Genomic DNA, 14,774 nt, shown 5'->3' on the forward strand with positions numbered 1-14,774 from the left:
GTGAGTCAGACACCAGGACTCCAATGGTGAACATACAGAAGTGGTAGTCTGATGGAGAAAGGTCATTGGCTAATAAAGAAACTGCCTCGGCCCATTTGATAGGCCAGCCTTTAGGTGGGTGGAGTAAACAGAACAGAATGCTGGGAGGAAGAGGAAGTGATCTCAGACTTGATAGCTCTCCTCTCTGGGGCAGATGCAATGAAGCTCTGACCCAGGATGGACGTAGGCTAGAATCTTCCCGGTAAGTGCACCTCGGTGCTACACACATTAATAGAAATGGGCCAGGCAGTGTTTAACTGAATACAGTTTGTGTATTGTTATATCAGGGCATAAGCTAGCCAGGCGGCTGGGAGCAGGGCGGCAGGAATGCAGCCCGCAGATCATACTACAATAGTCTTCCTACCACGGAAAACAAGACACTGAAGAAGCAATTGCAATGTGAAAGGAAATGCAAAAGAATAAGTCTAGGACCTTATGACAATGGAAGATAATAGAGATTTATATTTATCGTGGAGGAGCATGACTTTTTTTTTTCCAAAGGAATGGCATTAAAGGTGAGACTTAAAGTTTGGAAGTTGGAGTTTCACATTTTATTTTGTTTGACAAGACTGCTCCTTTAAAGGGGTTGAGTAGCTATTGAACTAAAACACTGATTCTTCAAATGACTCCTGTTACAATGCAGGTGCCACTAGTATGGAAACCCCCATTCACACTATCAACAATCCCTAGAAAGAAATTACACCAAGGAAAATAAAGAGCAAAGGCCTAAGGAGATAGAAACAGCACAGGGAAGTTTTGATGGGATGGGGGCATAGCTTTCTGTAAGGTTTAAGTGAGAATGATTGCCATGGACTCATGTGTGGGAAGGGTGAGAAGGTGTGGCCTTGTTGGAGGAGGTACATCGTTGGGGACAAGCTTTAGGGTTCCAAAAGACTCAAGCCATTTTAAGAAAGTCCTTTTTCTTGCTTGGGATTTGAGATGTAAGTCTCAGTCATTGCTTCTGTGCTTCTGCTCCACTGTCACAATTCTAACTCTCTGGTAAGCCCAATTGAATGCTTTTCTATAAGTTGCCTTAGTCACGGCATTTTATCACAACAATAGAAAAGTAATTAAGATACTTGCCATCCCTATGAAAAATATCTGAGAGAAGAAATCTTTAAGGGGTGATGTTTTATATCGGCTCCTGGTTTCAGAGGTCTCATTCTTGCTTGCTTGGCCTTGTTGCTTTTATGTCTGAGTGCAAGGCATTACATCACTGTGGAAGGACATAGTGTGGCAAACTTTCCACTTCATAGAAGTCCTTCCTCCAAACTCACTAATATATCAGTCCATTATTGGATCGATCTGTCCATGAACTCAGAGCCTTCATGATCTGCTCACCTCAGAAAGACCAAATCTCTGAACACTGCCACATTGCAGGAATCAAGCCTGTACAGAAACATTTGTTGGAAAAACATACATGGGAAAAAATTTGAACTGTTATATAAATGTTAGGCTTAAAGATAACAAATCTTAAAGAGAGAATCCTTTGGATATCAGTTGGGGGCAATGGTGTACCAAAGTGAGAAGCATTTTGTCATTGTTTTATCTAAAATTGTTGGTAATGATAAAAAGTCTAATTGATTTAGGCTGGTTTCTATATGGTTTTGGAATTTTTTAAATTAATTAATTAATTTATTTATTAAAGATTTCTACATCCTCCCCGCCACCGCCTCCCATTTCCCTCCCCCTCCCCCAATCACCTCTCCTTCCCTCGTCAGCCCAAAAAGCAATCAGGGTTCCCTGCCCTGTGGGAAGTCCAAGGACCCCCCACCTCCATCCAGGTCTAGTAAGTTGAGCATCCAAACTGCCTAGGCTCCCACAAAGCCAGTATGTGCAGTAGGATCAAAACCCATTGCCATTGTTCTTGAGTTCTCAGTAGTCCTCATTGTCCGCTATGTTCAGCGAGTCCGGTTTTCTCCCATGCTTTTTCAGACCCAGGCCAGCTGGCCTTTGTGAGTTCCCGATAGAACATCCCCATTGTCTCAGTGTGTGGGTGCACCCCTCGCAGTCCTGAGTTCCTTGCTCATGCTCTCTCTCCTTCTGCTCCTGATTTGGACCTAGGGATTTCAGTCCGGTGCTCCAATGTGGGTCTCTGTCTCTGTCTCCTTTCATCACCTGATGAAGGTTAATATCCAGGAGGATGCCTATATGTTTGTCTTTGGGTTCACCTTCTTATTTAGCTTCTCTAGGATCACGAATTACCAAATATGAGTGAGTACATCCCATGTTCCTCTTTTTGGGTCTGGCTTTCCTCACTCAGGATAGTGTTTTCTATTTCCATCCGTTTGCATGCAAAGTTCAAGAAGTCATTGTTTTTTACTGCTGAGTAGTACTCTGATGCACCTATTTATTGGCTGCACCTAGTTGGAGCCCTTCCTCCCCCACCCCCATATGCCACTAGGTGGCAGTCAGACAGAGGTTGGAGAAAAAGAAAGTTTTTAACCTGTTTTTCAGGAACCTTTTCTCTCCAATTCTAACAAAATCAACTGTCTGGAGTACCTCTTTTGAAATGACCTCTTAGGATATGGCCTCTTACAGTTCGGAGGAAAGTAGCCACTTATGGTCTTGAGGTCATACCGGGCTGAAGGAAGAATCAAGGCCATCAGCTGGTTGTCAAGCAACTGAAAGCTCGCTTGTACAAGGACTGGCTGATTATTTCCTCAAATGTCACTTTGCTGTAGCTAGTGATGACCCAGTCTGAGTATGATTGGTCTCCCAAATCTGAAACAAAGGCATAATCACACGAGGTGGGATCAGAAAGTAAAAGATATTAGCCCTATGCCTCAGTCAGGGGGATGTCTGAAGCAAGATTTACAGGCTTTAGAGGGCTCTGATACAATGTAATACAGAAGGAGAAGGGATTTCAGGGAAAAGCAACAAAGTCGCTTTGCACTTGAAGTAAGAACTACTGTCTATGGGGTGCCCTGAAGTTTCAGAAACTAAGTAAAAGTTCTGAGAATATTGAGACTTTTTGGCAACTTTGGAAAAGGCACTCCTCCAGGAAAACGCAGACAATGTGGATTGATTGGATTGCTTTGGATCAAAAATGGGACTCTTGGAGGATAAGATAAGGAGGGTATGTAAGCGAGTATAAGAGTGGGAGCTTCTCTGAAAGAATAGAAGGGGAACTTAAGAAGGGAAACCCTCCAAATGAAATCATGCCAGTCTGCTAAAGGTTTTCGCAGACATTTCTTTCTCTTTATTCTCTCAACAAATTCGGCATGCTTTTGTCCTGACTCTCTGATAGTCCCTCCTCATGCCCTTTTTCCCCCATCCCTGTATTTCAGTACCCCTTTGCTTCCCTTTGAGAATTTTCTGACACTGGTGAAAGCTAGAAAACACTTGTGGTTTGACTTGAATAAACACATTCTATGTACATATCGAGGTGTTATATATTTGAGGTGGAATCAATCAAACAATAATCCATACATGGAAGTTCAAATATCATAAATGCAAAATAATCAGTGTCTCCATGATTGTATAGTACTGCAAACAAGAACTTTAACATCCACAGTAGACAATGTGAGGACACTTCGGATCCCACTGATTTTAGGATGGAATTAATGCCTTACCCTGAATAAAATTAGTTCACTCAACCAAATATGTTGATGACTCCTGATAAGCTGATGATTTACAAAATGAGAAGTTCATATCCTGGATTTTTTTTAATTTAATGTCTTCTATTCACATGTTTTCTTATAGAAATCAAAATTTCCTCTGATTATCTCCCAACAGTAACTGTACTTCTAGTCTCTGTTTAGAAGGTTTATGATTTATTTGTCATAGCAGCACCCATGTATTTTTGAGAAATTTTAGTAACTATATATGTGGAATATGTTTATTCAAAGTCAAAGCACCACTTTATTCAGAGGCAGATTTTCAGATTGTTTATGGTAACTCTCTGATTTGCCCAGAGAGCTGTGGCTCTGCATTAAGAACCATTATCAAGAAATGACTGAAACAATGAGTTTCATCTCTTTGAGAGTTTTGTGCTAAAGATACTTCTTTGAGAGCAAGGTCATCTAGAGCCCCTGGCATGTACCTCATAGGTGCATTTTTTTGTAGGAGGTCTGGGTAGAGCTAGTAGGAGCTAAGAAAAGAAAAATGGAGAGATACACATGTTTTGGGAATCCTCCCAAAATGCTTATGTGTGCCACTCAGAAATAGTGTAGGATACTTATGATGTGTGACTTTTGTTAGCAGCCATTGCCAAGCAATAGGATACTCATCAAAGTTTCTCATCTGTAACAAATGGTAAAACCTACTTAATTATACATTTTATGGGGTGAATTTTATGGCGCATGAATTTTAACACAATAAAATTGCTTTGAAAGAATGTCATCAGTTGCATCAAGCTCAATACAGTTGTCATGTTAGGTTCCCAGTATCCGGAACCTGTAACTTCAGACTTTCCCCAGATCCACAGACCACTGCTTCCTAATGATGTCATGTGTTTATTGCAAAGTCTAAAACAAAACAGTGGTGAGCACAGTATCCAGGATGAACAGAGTGATTAAAACTCCAGTTCTGAAATCAGACTGCCTGAGTCCCTGTCCTTGCTGTGTGAAATGGGTAGGCCATTTCATCTTACTGTGTGAGCCTTGTTATATGGTATTCTTTGTTCCTGCCTCCTGACATTGCTTTGAAGAATGATGAATTGATGGGCCGCAAAACGTTTAGCATAATACCAAGGGGATTCAAATTCAAACCTAAAGCTGTTTGATAATATAAAACTATTGTTTAGTAAATAATGATAGCTGGCAAAGGAATTAGAGGTAGAGGGGTCCCACTCCTCTGCTTTACTCTCCCTACTGGATTACCGTAAGAAAGGGTCTTAAAGAAAATTCTGCCTTTAAGGCAGAATTTTTTTTTACTTATTAGCAAAGTAGGCTGTCATGAAACATATTTTATGACTTCTTAAAGCCTTAGATTTCTACCTTTGAAAATTACTCTCAGTACATATTATGAAAGATATCACTGGCACATGTCTTTTTGTTGTGAAGTCGCAAATCTTGTTGGAAAATGGGACCCTTTCAGGATAAACCCACTCTTTTCACCCTACTGAGTTCAAGGTAAAGATCTCAATTAGTTCTTATGCCTTACTGTCACAAATGTAGTAGTAGTCCATTTGCTTTCACTAATCTTATATTGACTACCTGTAATTTTAAAACAAGAATCCATTTCTAACATTAATCATAAAAATATCACACTACTTTCACCAACACAAAATATTAGGCCATGGCTGGAGACATGGCAGTGGTTAAGAGCACTGGCTGCTCTTCCAGAGGACCCAGGTTTGATTCTAAGAACCCACAGAGAGGCTCACAGCCATCTGTAACTCCAGTCTCAGGGAATCTGATGTCCTCTTCTGAACTTAGAAGACACTGTATGCATGTAGTTTGCAGATATACATACAGATACAATGCTCATACACATACAAAATAAACAAATAAATAAACCTTGTGTGCATGTATATAAGTACTGTGTTATATGTTTATTATATATTGTATATTGCTTATATGTCCAGAAATCTACTTATCAAGTTTACAGTTCTTCAGTGATGTATAAAGAGTAGAATTCTTCATTATAACTACTTCTGTAGTGTCCTTCTTTCTAATACATTTTCCTAACTACTTTGAAGCATATAATTGATTGGCATAGTACATGTAAAACTAATCAAGTTGTGAAATCGTGGGCATGGAGTTACTTGTGGTATTCTTTTACTTTCTTTTTCCTATGTGTAGAGTCTATAATAATAGCTCCCGATTGCCTGCTGACATTGGATGATTTGTATCATTCTTTTTTCTGTATAGATCCAATAAACCAGAGGTTTGTCAGTTATATTGATCTTTTCTAAGAACTAGCTTTGTGCTTCACTGATTTTGTTTTACACTTCTGGTTTTACTTCTATTAATTTTAGTCTTTATTATTTTATATTCCCCCTTACTTTGACTTCAATTAGTTTTTCCCCATGTTTCTCAAAGTAGATTCTTAGAATAATAATTTGAGGTTTTATTTTGAATATATGTGTTAAATATTATGAATTTCCCTTTAGAAGAGAAGGAAACCATAGAAAAGAGGAGAGAAAAAAAGAAAGGGTAGAGATAACCAATGCACAATACACATATGCGTGGTAATGTCACAGTTAAGCCCTATCATTTATACAATTATTATATTAGCAATCAATTAATGCATAACTAAAGTAAAAATAAAAATCATGAGTCCATTTTTTGAATATTGCATGGTATGCAACATCAACGTGTTACTTAGAAAAAATTAAAACCATACAAAGTAGGAGAAAAACATACCTTTTAAATGTTGCTTAAATTGCATTCCCCAGGTGTGCTGTGTTCTATTTTTAACCTTCACTCAGTGCAAAATATTTTTTCAACATTCCTGGATACTTGACTCTCTGATCTATAGATTATGTAAAAATGTATACTTTTGTTAGTGAATATTTGGATATGCTTAATGTCTTTTTGTAATTAACCGTTTTGATTCTGTTAAGTTCTTTACATGAATGCTACTTCTTTATGAGTGTGTGTGTGTTTGTAAGCATGTGTGTATGCTTTGAGACATAATCTTGCTATATAACTCAGGATGGTCCAGAACTTAAGATCTTTCCAACTCAGACTCTTGAGACATGGAACTACAGGAATGCATCAACATAACTGGCTAACCATTCCTATTATTTTAAGTTACGTAAAGGTGGTTTTGTGGCTCAGAATATATACTATATTGATATGTTACGCACAAGCTTGGAAAGAGTGTGTGTTTTCCTTTTGTTTGAGTAAAGTGTTTCAGAAATAGTGCTTAAGTCACCTTATTCATGTTGTTCTGATCTTCTATATTTAGCATAAATTTCTTATATTCTTGTCCCATTAGTCATTGACAAATGAATATTAACGTCTCAATAATAATTGTAAACTTAGCTATTTGTTTTTATTTTAACATCAATTTCACCTAAGTTTTTACATCTCTTGTTTAATGTATGCATGTTTAAAATTGTACTTTTATAGAGAATTGATCTGTTTATAAATATAGAATATTTCAGTAACTCTGATATTATTTCTTGTTCTAACATGATTCCAGCTTATAGCAATATAGTTATTCCAACTGTTTTTGATCAGCATTCTCATAGCATATAAGTTTTCATTCTTTTACTTTTTACAATTTCTGTGTCTTTATGTTTAAAGTGGATTTTATATAGGTAATGTGGTGCTTTGAATATGAATGCCCCCCATAGGCTTGGTCACCAGGGAGTGACCCTATTAGGAGATGTGGCTTGTTGGATTAGATGTGGCCTTGTTGGAGAAATTGTGTCACTAGGGGATGGACTTTGAAGTTTCAAATGCTCAAGGCAAGCCCAGTGGCTCTCTCTTTACTTGTTTGTCTGAAGACCCAGCTATAGAACTCTTGACTACCTCTTCAGCACATGTCTGCCTGCACACTGCCATGCTTCCCACCATGATGATAATGGTTTAAACCTCTGAAACTGTAAACAAACCCCCAGTTAAATACTTTTCTTTATAAGAGTTGACATGGTTATGGTGTCTCTTCACAGCAATGGAACATTGACTAAGACAGGTATAGTTTATATAGATAACTTCTAGGTTTTTTTTATGTATTCTGACAATCATTTCTTACAATTTGTATTACTCCTTTGAAACATTTTGCCCAATGTATTTTTATCATATTAGCCCATCACCCACATCATTCCAAATTTATTCCCCCTTCCCTATCCATCCAATTTTGTGTCATCTTCCCTTTTCAAAAAACCCATCAACAATCAAGAAAAATTTGGAGTGGGAGTGGTGGTCTTCCTCAGGAAAAAAAGAGAACAACAATGGACTGTCCATTGCCAAGAGGTCAGCTCTAAAATCATATTTACAATGTACATTATATAGACCAAGAAAGTTGTAGTTAGGAACATATATGTATATACATATACAAATATGTGTGCAATAACAATGAAAAGGGTATTCGTGAATTTGAAAGAGCCAAGGAGGGGTATATAGGAGTGTTTGGAGGGAGAAAAGGGAAGAAAGAAATTTTGTAATTGTATTATGATCTCTAAAATAAATTTAAAAATTAAAAAAGAAGAAACAGATTTTGATTCAAGAAAGAAAAATACCTGGGAAGCTAGAACTACAGTAACATCTGAAATAAGGTTGATGAAATGGAGTTAGCAGCCCATACGTGATTGTAAGGTTATTTTTAGGCTGTTATAAAGGGGTTGAACCACTGATTCAGTGACTAAATGTTTGCTGGAATGCATACATGTGAGAAACTGTGCTAGGTACTTGGGATGAAATAAAATGGTAGGTTAAAGCACATAGCACAAAGGTTGAGAGAATGGATGCTGAAACAAGATCCTCTGAGTTTGAGTTCTGGCTCAGTCTTTTTCCCTTCTAGCCTCAAATTCCTCCATGTGTGTAACAATCATATTATATAGAGTGCCTATTAGAAACACTTGAATTAGTATTTGCAAATGAGAGATTGCTTGACATAGTAAAAATAGATGGTTACTACTAAATACTTAGACCATCTATTCCTTCAATAAACTCAGAATGGGAAAAGTTAATTTAATAATAATATAACATGTAATATAATAAACACAAGCAAATGTAAAATGAAACAATGGTCAGTGCTTGATTGATTGATATGGTGCCTGGAATGTTTATTTTGTAAGAATTTGACCAGGGACGACATCCCTAAGAAAGTGATATTCAAGCTAATGATAGTAAGGAATGTATTAGGCAAAATACATATTTTGACAAGGACCATAATGAATGACAGCTTGCTTCCTGTCTTGCTAACTTAGCACTCTGTTTAGCAAGGGCATGGCCTAAGTCTCAAACTTCTGTATTCCTCATTATGCCTGCTAAGTATGGAGATAACCCATATAGGTGTCAAGGACAAGGCTGGTGATATTTGTAGCAAAAATCTCTTCTGAAGGCCTATTCTCCTCCTGCCAGACTGCCTCATATATGGGGAAGCCTTCATACACTGTTCAAAGAATATTTGGGGGTGCTAAACTCTTCTGTGCAGAAGGAAAGGCCACTGAAGAGAAGCAGCAGTTTCGATGATGAATGTAACTCTCTTTGTTAAGATTCTGGCTGCTGTATCATGTCAAAAGCATTCGCTCCGCAGACTCAGCCTTGGGAATTGAGAGAACTGTGCTGAGAAGAGGACACCGTGGGCTGAGGCTCCCTGGGCTTCCTCATGGTGTTCAGTTTTGAAACCCACGATCCTCTGGAGGGGCATTCTTTACAAACCAAGGTCTCTATTTCATCACATGTGGCGAATGGATCGTAATCATCAGCCACCTGCAATGATTTTATTTCCAGGGTTCTTTCTCTTGTCAACTACAGATCAGGGGGAAAAAATGTATGAAAGCGGATATCTTTTTTCCTTTTTCAAAGTAGCAGCAGCTGGCAGCGTTTGCAGAATGAAACTGCTGAAAACCTTGAACAATCCATTTCAAGGCGCTTTCTGAGGGATGTTTCCATTCCATGTAGAGATGTCTACCAATCCACCCTCAAGTCTCACCCATTTTGCTGGCTGGCTTCTATAATTTTAAGTGGTGTCTACTGATTTGTATGAGACAAAGTAAAAATTAACAATGCATCAGTTAGTATATAATTCAACATTTGCCATCCTTGCCACACACCCAAGAATTTAACAAGCAATATTATCATACATCTCATACTGAGGAGACTTAAGTTTTATTCTTCTTCCCCAACCTCTGTCTCTCTTTTGTACTTGTCAGCTTCAGCTTCACTTCCTTGACGAGGGCTGCATTCTTAGGTAGACTCTCACTCTTTCCACAAATGCACATTTAACTGCTCCTTTCAAGGCTACAATACCATTCTCACTTACATTTAAAAAAAAGAGAGAGAGAAAAAAGGTTTTTTTTTTTCCTCCAGCCTTCCAAACCAGTTTTGAGACTGAATCCAGTGGAACAGCTTGAGTCATATGGCCACTTTAAGTTAATAACCTCATCCAAAGAATGACATGAGTGCCTGGTTCATTTTCATATGCGGGGCCCATCAGTCTATGGATCACAGGATTAGCTGTCTTCCCCAGAAGAGTCAGGATTCCTGGGAAGAGATAAAGTGGAAACGCCTGAGGGAAAGGCAAACAGGAAATGTCTACTCCATGCAGTTCTGTCTAATCGGCACTACCCTGTTAGGAGCAAAGGTATTCTAAACAGAGGTACTTCTTCCAACTTGTGCATCTCCCTTCTGGCTGTTGATCTATTGACACAATAGATCCAAGGGATTAGAATTTCCACAAGAGTCTCATGCTGACCAAGGCAAAGGATGGGGCTTTTCTGCCAGCCAGAAGAATCATTTGTCTTCCTGGGAAAGGAGTTGACCAACTGTGCAAAGCCTATAGGGAGGACCGTGAGACAGGCTAGTGTCAGTAGTAAGTTAATGACAGGTGAACCATACCATGACCAGGACTGTTTAATTAAATGTACCTCTTGTTATTCACTTATATGTTAAATTCATGTCAGGACCCCAAAGATGGACTTGGGGTGTCACTGGACTATGTATGCTATTCACTTACTGTAGCTGAGGAAACTAAAGCCCAGATTAGATAAGTCTACATTGTTGGACTATGTTAAAGACACTTAATTGTAAATTTGTGGAAATATACATTTTCTAACATCTCGTGTATGCAACTTATTTTTTTCAGTCTATAATCCATTCCCATTTGTCAGGAGCCATTTCCTCCTAAAATTATTACAGGAACCATCGCCCTGGGGAGCCTGCAGAGAACCCCACCCCCCAATTGTATTGACAATCGTTCTATTGACAGAGCCTACCTCACACCCAATTAGCTGTTAATAGATTGCTATCTGTTAGCGGAACCTACCTCACATTCCAAACTATCTCGAGAACTAGGTGTGTCAACCTGTGAACTCCTGGCCTACGTGACCATGGACCACGCGGCAAGATTCCATGCCCCCGCCCCCATCCCAAGCCAAACTCCTCATCCTATATAAGCTGTAGCCCTGTCTCTAATAAACGGAGGCTTTGACAGGAACCCCCGCTTGGCCTCCTTCGTCTCTCTTAGCCCATTATCTTCCAGATAGTGCCTCTCCGTGACCCTGGAATAACTGACTGCAGGGTAGGTTACAACCCCTAGACTAAATAACCCACCCAAGGCGGTCTACACCCATTAGTCTCCCTCTTCCCATCAATACAGTCTTCCGAATCTACTTACTGTGTATTTTAATGTGCTTCTTTAAAATTGTATTTGTTGTTTTTTGTGGATGGATTTTTTATTTTATTATTAAATTTTTTTCATTAAAAATTTCCGCCTCCTCCCTGCCTCCCTTTTCCCTCCCCCTCCCCCCACTCCCCACGCCCACTCCCCTACCCCTCCCTCTCCAATCCAAAGAGCAGTTAGGGTTCCCTGCCCTGTGGGCAGTCCAAGATCCTCCCCCCTCCATCCAGGTCTAGGAAGGTGAGCATGTGGATGGATTCTTAATCTACGTGAATAACATACATGTCTCTTTCTGTTTCTTGGTCTGTTCATTCATATTTATGTTTGCATTAGTATATAATGATATGCTTATATTTAATTTGTTATGTCTAGATACTGCATTCATCTACCACATATTACCTATTCAACATTTCAGGCAAGGATTTCCATTGGAATTCTGTATTTTCTACCACCATAAATAGCATGTCCATAAATATTTTCATATATGTCTTATTTTGGTATTCTGGGGGTAGGTGGATGTTGAAATAGGTGTGGCGGGGCTGCGTCCCCAGCACCCCGCCGCCCGCATGGCTAGCTTTACCCAAAATAATTACACGGAAACTGTATTCTTTTAAACACCACTTGGCCCATTTCTATCTAGCCTCTTCTAGGCTAGCTCTCGCACCTGGACTAGCCCATTTCTAATAATCTGCTGTAGCCCACGAGCTGGCTTACCAGGAATGATCTTAACCTGCGTCTCTCTGGAGTGGGAAAATCATGGCGACTCCTGACTCAGCTTCTTTCTCCCAGAATTCTGTTCTGTTTACTCCTCCCACCTATATTTTAACCTATGAGGACCAAGCAGTTTCTTTATTGATTAACCAATGAAATCAACAGATTGATATATGACACTCCCACATCACTTCCCCTTTTTCTGTTTAAACAAAAAAAAAGGAAGGCTTTAACTTTAACATAGCAAAATTACATATAGCAAAACAGTTATCAAGCAAGAATTACAGTTACAATATTTATATCTATTTATCTTTTATCATAACTAAGGAAAACTATAACTATCTATTCATTCTTCAACTCCATCAAAGACTCCAGAAGGATATAATACTACCTAAGTAAACAAGAAGTCCCAAACTCTAGAAATGACAGAGACATCTCGCTGCCTGGACAGTCACCCAAAGTTCTTTTGTACCGTTGGGGCATCCATCTTCAGCCTTCAGGCCCAAAGTATCCAGCAGACATTTTCATCAAGCAGGAAATTCCAAAGACAGTTTAGTCATTTTCTGCTGTGTCCTGCAGAATGTCTCGCAGACTCTTTCATGAGTCAGGAACCCCGAAAGACCATCTCACCTTTAGGCAAGTTCAGCAGTCCTCTCTCTGTGGGTTCTCTTTGTCCAGTTTATGCAACAGTCCAGGCAAGAGCAGTTTCTTGCCCAAATGGCTATCAAACTCCATAAGGATCCTCTTTGATGCCCATCTTCCTCTCGAAGTAGACTGGTGCTGCCAGGAGCAGACGTGTTTCATTGTCATGAAAAGTCCTTAGTTATTAAAACATTAAATGCCACATTCTGCAGTCTTTGAAAGATATGAATAATGCCTATCTAACTGAAATATATCTCTATATATCTAGAAAATCTAACTAGCATGACTACAAGCTTTACTATCATTGATGATTATCCATTAGCAACCTCTATTTCCTATTATACATTACATTTTAAAAGAACTACACAATCACAATACCTTAATCAATATCAGAAATACATATACATATAACAAAATTGACCTTAAAATCCACACCAATGCAAATTACTCATACCTATATCAGGTGATATACATACATACACACATACATACAAACATACATGTGATTAAAGTCAATTATGTTACCCTAAACACAGTGGGACTTTTCTTGCTCATTCAATTTTTAAACCCCTCCCAATATTTCAAACCCTAATTTTCTGCTTTACTTTCTCTGCTCTGTTTTTCTAACTGATAAAATGTACATTGAATTTATTATAGTTATTGCCTCGTGTTTATCCTGTCTTCTTTAGTCCCATGTAAGCTGCATCAGCAGGGAGTTTTATCTGTTTTGTTCACTCTTTATATCCCAAGCACCTAAAACAGAGCTTACTGAATGGCTTGTTCAATAAATAGTCATTGTGTAAATGGAGAAGTAAGTTTTCCTTTGGAATCACCGAAGCAGTCAACTCTATACAGAACATATATGTATTAACGTCCCATATCCTCGACAACACTTGACACTATCCGCTTATTAAGCTTTGCCTATGTGATATGCTTAAGCATATATTGTTCTAGTTAATAAGTGAGTTTAAGCATATCTTTATAAATTTTGCTTTTCTTTTTTCAAACTGTACTCTTGAAGTGAGATCTTCATTACTAAAATTCCAGGAAAGTACTAGTGAAATATTCAAGCAGATGCCTTGAGTTATACACTCATCTCTAGCTAAAACTGGTCACCATCAGAGTTGTTCAGGGTCTAAAATGAAAACAAATTTTGATACCAAGTTTAAAGCAGTGGTTCTCAACCTGTGGGTCTTGACTCCCACACTGGTCACATATCAGATAGCCTGTATATCACATATTTTCATTACAATTCATAACAATATCAAAATTATGGTTATAAAGTAGGAACAAAATGATTTTGTGGCTGGGAGTCTCCATAACAATGAGGAACTGTATTAAAGGGTCGCAGCATTCGGAAGGTTGAGAACCACTGGTTTAGAGTATGAGTTTCAATTCTACTGCCCAGATCATTCTGCTGCTAGGAACTCATTAACTGAGCTTGATAAAGAAGTCTACTTTCTATGGCATAAAACTGCCTCAGTCACCATCTGATCTTCCCTGACCCCACGTAGGAAACTCAAGGTAGTACATAGGACAGAACTGTAGTGTTACTTTGATTGTGTTTTAACAAATAAAGTTTGCCTGACAACCAAAGTGCAGAGCTAAGCCACTAGAGGCCAGGCAGTAGTGGCACAAACCTTTAATCCCAGGACTAGGGAGGCAGAGGCAGAGAGATCTCTGCTAGATCAAGGCCACCCTGGGCTACATGAGATTGAATCTGTCTAAAAAAGAAACAGAGCTCACACAATGGTGATCCCAGCACTTGGGATCACACACCTTTAATCACAGCACTAGGGAAGTGGAGACAGGATTAATAAGGCTGGGTGGAGAAAAGAATATAAGGCAGGAGGAGACAGGAATTCATTGCAGTCTGAGGATGCAGTCTCAGGTGCAGCCAGAAGCAATCAGTCAGAGAACACAGTCTGAGGAAGCAATCTGAGGACAGAATCGCTCCTTTGTCTGAGGATTTGGTAGAGATAAAAGGTCTGTCTAGTGGCTGACTGCTCTGCTTCTCTGATCTCTCAGCCTTCACCCCCAATATTTGATTCCAGGTTTTTATTAAAAACAATTAGAATTCGTGCTACACAGAATTGGTTCGCAACTAAGAGGAGGCTTTAAATGTTTCTTCTCCATTTCTA

This window comes from Microtus pennsylvanicus, chromosome X, assembly GCF_037038515.1.
Source record: "Microtus pennsylvanicus isolate mMicPen1 chromosome X, mMicPen1.hap1, whole genome shotgun sequence".
Classification (NCBI taxonomy): domain Eukaryota; kingdom Metazoa; phylum Chordata; class Mammalia; order Rodentia; family Cricetidae; genus Microtus; species Microtus pennsylvanicus.